The sequence below is a fragment of the Thermobia domestica genome, chromosome 8 (genome assembly GCF_964235325.1).
Source record: "Thermobia domestica chromosome 8, izTheDome1.hap1.1, whole genome shotgun sequence".
In the NCBI taxonomy this organism is placed as follows: domain Eukaryota; kingdom Metazoa; phylum Arthropoda; class Insecta; order Zygentoma; family Lepismatidae; genus Thermobia; species Thermobia domestica.
In genome coordinates, this window is record NC_137461.1 from 119,017,792 (window position 1) to 119,025,317 (window position 7,526).

At 31.1% G+C, this 7,526-nt stretch overlaps 1 long non-coding RNA gene across 1 annotated transcript; it reads right to left on the reverse strand.

Moving 5' to 3' along the window:
- Nucleotides 1-380: 380 nt before the first annotated feature.
- Nucleotides 381-4,317, reverse strand: LOC145693165 (uncharacterized). Its single transcript, XR_014132722.1, has 2 exons — nt 4,195-4,317; nt 381-882 (listed from the first exon to the last, which is right to left on the reverse strand). It is a non-coding gene; the product is annotated as an uncharacterized LOC145693165 (long non-coding RNA).
- Between the last annotated feature and the right edge of the window lie 3,209 nt (nt 4,318-7,526).

Consider the following 7,526-nt stretch of genomic DNA (forward strand, 5'->3'; position numbering starts at 1 on the left):
TATAAAAGGAAAAAGTAGAAGGAAAGCAATGGATACGAAGAATAAGATAAGCATAATTTTTTTTTTAAAAAAAAAAAACAGAGTCAAAATTATTTTCCAGGTCTGTCAAATGTATAATAATAATAATAATAATAATAATAATAATAATAATAATAATAATAATAATAATAATAATAATAATAAATATTTAGATAGCTGAGCTGGATTCCAGCTTGCACGATCTAAAATTTGTCTTTTAATCAAGTTCAAAAAAGCATCTTTAGTCAGCAATTGGAAATTATATTTTCAGCAAAACAATCTTAAATCCCTGTGAAACTAATATTCTTTGCTGGGTCTTCCATAAAAAATTATACAATACCTTACTCCACTCCATTTGTTAGCTGAAGTCTTCCTACAATCCACCAGAAAACTGAAAGAGAAAACCATAAAAATGTGGTCGCTATAAAGCCTTCCAACCACCCAAACAACCAAGTAACCTTAAAACCTGATTTTTCTCAGTTCAAATTACCTAAAGTAATCATATTGGAATTAATAAAACACACAACTTATATTGTCTAATCTAATTTTCTTTTTTTTTCTTTTTATTTCGTATATTTACATTTTTTTCTTTTTTTTTACATTTTTCTTCTCTTTAATTTTAACTTTTCGACTGCTTCCACCCGTTTAACAGCCAATATTAACAATTTAGCTGTTTCCTCATCCAAGGGAAACAGTTCCCAGAGATCATCTTCTTCTTTCTTCATTTTTTTTCTTTTTTCTTGTTCTTGTTCTTCGCCCTTTCTTTTTTCGGATTTGTTATCTTCATTTGCAACCGCCAATAACATTGCGTCTATTTCGTTAAATGAGCCAATAATCTCGAATGATGTGGATGGTCCCTCCATTCTGCAAAAAACAAAAATAAACACTTATAAATATCAAATAATACTATAAAATTTCAGATGTTATATTTAAGCAGACGTGCTATTAAAAATATATTAAAATAGGTATCATCTTATTTTTTATATCTCTCAATAATTCATTCAATCAGTTCACTGTTCTATTCTCAAAATAAATAGCTACTGTACATTGAATACTCAGTTATCACTCTTATACTTATTCGTTTAGCGCCTATAATTTGATCTGTCAAAGTTATTTCATTATTTAAATATCAGTTCTTAAAAGTTGGATCTTCAATACAAATAATGACTGTAAACAAGCTGCTATTATTTATTTTCCATCAGTAAAAAACTCTGGGGATCTAAGTTCCCTAAATTATAATTATAAGGCAATTTACCTATATTTCCAACAAAAGTAATATTTCATTCCTTCAAACATAAACAATCTATTTTTTTTTCTACAATTTTTTTACCTTACTTTTAAAAGTAACCTACATATAACTGTCTACAATACCTTAAAAATTACCAGTTTGAAACATATTCTAACAAAATTACTTTGTAACCCTCCCAACAAAAAATTTCAATGTTTGTCTTTGCCTACATATTCAAAATATCAAATAACATACGTCCTTATTACGATTGTATCAACATATTCGTATCATTTATATAAAATTCCACACAAATTAAGCAAAAGTTTTTTTTCTAGGAAACATTTCTATTTACAATACTACCAAGATAATATTCAGTTATCATTACGTTTTTTATTTTACTTTTTCCATACAAATCCTAAACTAATTTCCTCTAGTACATTTGGTTCATAGTTCTGTTTTTTGCTTAAATCATAATTATAGATATTTTGCCTTTAATACCATGTCACTTGCCACAGCTAACAAGCTTGTATGCTCCACGGTCCTCCGCTAACCTTTTCGTTTTTACGTATAATCTTTTTGTTTTAATATTAGCCATTAATTCTAGTCTTCTTTGCCCCCTCCCTTTCTTTCTTCTCAACATACCCTCTAGGACATTCCTTAACAAGAGATTTGGTTAACTAATCTTATACTAAACAATATTATCATCATAATTTTTTCGAAATGCTTCCATTTCCTTCCACATCCTTAATTATGATCTCCTTTTACCCTGACTCGCATTACCGTGCAATATAAAGTGCTAAGTGTCATAAAAACAATTCATTATTTTCAATAAATTATTATAAGAAAACAAAATCCATTTTTCCTAAAAAACTATTGTCGTTCATAAGCTCCTACATGTCTAAGCGGTTAACGTACGCGCATTTGCCATAGGTAACCAGCATTTGCTTCCCGTGGCAAACTCATGTGGTTCCCATTGCACGTACAGTTGTAGGTCCACGTCTCATATTCCATGGCTGCACAAGGGAACGCTAAAGTCATAATCAACTTAACTCAACTGAAATCTTCTTTATAACTACATTTTAAATACGGTCATTTGATTTTTTTTCTATACTTATATTAATATAATATAATACATGAATTTACTTTCAGTCTGAGTAAATATTTTAGCCCCTCAATGCTTTTATGTTTCCTGTATTTTTAATTTTTATTCTTTCGGACATAAGGGCAGTTACATAATCTTATACAAGAGGTATAACGCCATATATAGTCCAAAAAATAATAATAATATTTAAGTCGCAAGCACACGTCGTGAAATAGTGATATTCCCAATAAAAAGTCCATATGGGTATTAATTTCAATTAAATTTAGGCATTAAAACATTTCTCTGTACGTTATTAGTTAAATCTATACTAATATTACACATGCATGGTTTTGCCCAATTCTTTACTTAACAAATATAATTCAATTATCTCTTTTCCAAAATAATTATGACACACTTGCACCTACATTACCAATTTTCATGTCATAAATGTTGGTGAGTGTTTCCAATATTAAAAAACTGTCATTGCCAAACTGGCACATAATAACAGTCTGTTTAAATCCATGGCATTTTTACGTAACCTTCTATTTACACGCAAAAATATATGGCAAACTACACTTTTCCAATTAAGCTAGCGGTGCATTAAACGTAAAACAATTCAGTTCAATTCAACACATTTACTCAACTAATTTCAATTGCACATTATCTTACATAACATTGCTTTTGTTTTTTCAATTCATGAATTAACTAAAAGTTTATATTTCATATCCTCTTTCTAATAATAAATTCCAATATTTATTAAAGCCAGTTTGCGCTACCGCGCGCCTCCGGTGCTTCAAATCTCTCATACAATCCCAATCCGCAACAAGTGAAATTTATGCTGCGCAAACACCGTATGCGTAGGTTTTGTCGGGGTTCTCCCGCTTCCTCCCATTTTTCTTCATTCAACCATTTCACTCATCATCACCGTCTCCTTTAGCCTAACAGAAATACACAGCAACGGTATGCGTCATAGCTACTACGTCACTGTAAAAAACCATGTAAGTACTCTCATCATGCATTTTCTCGCAATTTTTCCCTTTCATCCCACACTCTCATTTCACCATTTCATCCATCTTGCATTATTACCCTTTACCCTAACCTGCATAAGGGTAAAACGTCAAACTTAAAAATTTTATTTTCTATATCATTAATAAACTTTTATTTTTGCACCATCTTGTGCTTTTTTCTCCATATGTTCCAACGGTACCTCAATGTTATAATGTACACCTCTGGTGCGTGCAATCCCTCCTTCAATTCCCCCGCAAATTAACTTTGTGTTAAACATCATTCTCTTATTGGGTTTTCACGTTTTTTCTCTCACTATCTCATTCCAACAATTATTGAGTTATTATTTATTTGCCTTAATCACGCGTCAGTCTTAGCATAACTGGTATAACCGTGGGACGTTAAACTTAAAAATTTCATTTTCTATCTTTTCATCGTTTCCTCTATATATGTTTCAACGGTATCTCTCATGCGTAAGGTCTTTCATTTAATCCCTAGACATGTAACTTTTTAGTGGACAACATCGTGTTCGTGAGTTTACTCGGGGTACTTCCTTTTGCTCCTACTTTCTCATTCCACCAATTCTTCCAGCATCATTCACTTGCCTTAATCACGCATCAGTTTTAGCCTAAAGGACATAATCGTGGCACGATAAACTGAAATATTGCATTTTCTATGTTATTTATAAGCTTTTATCTTTCCATCGTTTCCTGCTTTCCTCTCAATAAAACTAGGCTACACATACTATACTCAAAATGTTCGCAACTAAAACTAATCTTTTCCAAAAAGTCAATTAAACATAATAAGCTCCACAGTTTTCCTCTCTTAAGTTTAAAAATAAATAAAATAATTTATTTCTTACCTCAAATGTAAAAATTCCTTCAAAAATCGCTTCACAATCGATCCAGGAAAAAATCTAAAACAAAAATAAGAAAAAATAATTAGTATAAATTCAACACATCCTCCGCAAACACACAATATCATTCTCTCTCTCTCTCTCTCTCTATATATATATATATATATATATATATATATATATATATATATATATAAACTTTAATAAAAATTACTTGGGTGGTTTAGAATTAAGTTCTATGCTATTATATAAATTTAAAAATTAATTCCACCATCAGCTTTTCAATATTTCTCATTTTATTTTTCTTAAAAGTCAATAAATAAAAATAAACTCATATTACAATTTACATTAAAAATGATATTATATTCGCACTTCAATTATCTATAAAAGTTAAGTTCTTTCGTTATTACTTTATAGAATAAATATAAAAAACAAAATTCAACTTACCTTCCAAATATAGATATTTCCGGTCAACTAAAAACTCCTTTCCTCAAATATCACATGCAAATGTGGTATCACCCAGTAAGCTCTAAACTAAAAATAAGCGTGTTCTCCAAAACAAGATATTTATATTTTTTCACAAATAAAAGAGTCAAACTAACGCCAAACAATTTACGCTTTCTTTTCTTTTCTTTTTTTTTTTTTTTTTTTTTAAATCTTAGCGTCCCCTGCAAACACTTTCGTCCAATTACTGTGTGTCTTAAAGCAAAATTCTTTTAAAAGACTACCCCCTACAACTTCCCTTCAATACAACACAAAATTTACGCAAGTATCTCTCTACAAACAATAAATTCTCACATAAAAGATACTCTTTCCCTTAAATACAGCTTGTAGCGTCTACATAATTCACAATAGCCAAAAAAAAAAATACAATACACTTTTGTAGGTTCTGCAAAACGGAAACGAAACCAATGGTTTGCCTTTTTTCAGTTTTATTATCTTATTCAGCACTGGAAGAGCTCTTTTCCGTCTCTCTCTCTGTAAGTATAGCACCATACATTGACATAATTCTTCAATACTAAGGCGTTCAGTTTTCGTGCTTCAAGTCTCAGCTTCAGTCACACTTTACACCACATACATATTTTAATATATCTATAATTCACGTTATACAATATTCCATCTAACGTAGCAAAGGTTCAATCCCCGACCCAATCAATTCAACTTTATGTTAAACAAAGACCGTGTTCGTGGGTTTTTTCGGGATTCTCCCGTTTCCTACCACTTCCTATATACTTTTAAGAGCTTATTTTAGCTCCCATATTTAGTTCAAACACATCAGATTGTTCAGAGTTTGTAAAAAACAAACGAACCAAAAAATAATCATCGTCTCCTTCACCTTAGCCGTACACGTATCAATGGTATGTACCCTAGCTACTACGTCAATATAAAAAAAGCATCTAAATACTATCATCTTGCAATTTCTCGCAATTCTCCCATTTCATCCCACTATCTCATCGTCTCCCTTAGCCTAATCCAAATAACCATGCAACGTAATCTTAAAAATTTCAATTTCAATATTCCAACTACAAAAAATATAAGTTTGTAAGCATCAGTATTATACACAAATTATTCACTAACTTTATGCCTCATGTAGCGTCGCTGTTGAAACCAAAGCAAAACTAACATCAAGTCAAGTCAAAATCCATTCAATTCATATTGTGTTCCTTCGAATTTTCATGTATCTTCCTATCAATTTTAATCCAATTATCACAACACTAATAAAATATTTATCTTTAATGTATCAAACATCTATGTTCCAATCCTCAGCTCACAGCATATATATTTTCCCATATTTTATTCTATTTTTTTTCTCAACTATAATATAATATCAAATCAATCATGTCTCTTCTCATCTGCATCTTTTCAACTATATAACATAAAAATTCAACTAAATTAAAACTTCAAACAAATCCATAACCCCGAAATATCTAAATTTCTATTGCAAATATTATCTTATTTTCCACGTAAGTTTCTCACACTCCTTTTCAAAACTACAAAAATCCATTCATGATAGTATCCCTAACTTCAACAATACTTTTTTTTCTTTTTTTCTCACTCTGTTAAACCACTGGTATAATAACAATCTTACTCACAACCTGTCTGTTTTCGCCCTTTCGTTTTTTCACAAAAAACAAGTACAAAGCTATTCTTTAAAGTTAACAAAAATCTTTTCCAGAAAAATGGCTTTTTCTTTCTTTCTTTTTTCATTCTAACAGGGCATGCTAAATGGAACATTTTTCTGTCTAAGTCAGAAAAATCTTTTTTTTTTTCTTTTCTAAAAAAAGTTACGTTCAACTCAAAATTACAGGGGGTCCCATCCCTCAACAATAAATGTCACATACATTTTCTCAAATAACTTTCTATATCCCAACAACTTAAAAGATCTTTTTTTCTTTCTTTTCTAAAAAGAGTTACACATGCACGTGTGTCGCAACCAACATGACAATTTCTCATCCACACACAAAAAAAGTTTCGCTTTCTATTGTAGTAATTTTAACTATTCCCACGTTAATTTAAACTGGTCCTTTGGTCAAAAGGACACTACACTTTCCCTATGCAATCTTGTGCCATGTATCTCAGTATGGGGCAATGTAACACGTAACTATCTCTTTCTTACATTCTCTCTCCTTCAGTATAATAAGCGGTACCTCTCCATAGGGTGCATGTTACAGTGCCCCCAATTAACCCATGTCCAGAGCACAGTTCGCCCCCCCTTCACCTCCAAAAAAACTTGGAACACACACATACAAGCAGGTGTCTCCTATTTCTTTCTTTTCCATGCATTAAAAATCACAGTCCCCTCATTAAGCAATGTCCAAAAAACTGGACCACCCAAAAATATAGCACACCTGTGTATATGTTTCTTTCTTTAGTACACATCAAAGAATTCTCTCCCTACCTATGCCATTCTTAGGTTACATGACTTTCTCACGTCCTGCTGTTACACTATTTTCAAACACCCATATCTCACTTTCAACTCGTACTTTCTTACTTCCTTAATTGACAGAATGATGGAATTACGTGACACTTACAAGAAGCTTTTCAATTTTAAATTCTATCCTTTTTCTTTGATGTTTCTCATGTTTCTAAAACTCATTTCACATGTCTGTCTCACCTCCTACGGTTCAAGTATTGTGCAACATCCATATGTCACATTAAATTGACACTTTGTTACTTCCTTAATTGACATAATGATGAAAATACGTGACAGCTTCAAAAGAAGCATCTGGTACGATTACAATGGTGTTTGTAGGCTATCTATTGTCTATAATACCTCACACGTTGGATAGATTCAGGTCCAAGTACTACTAACATTATTTAAAAAGTAGTAAACAAGG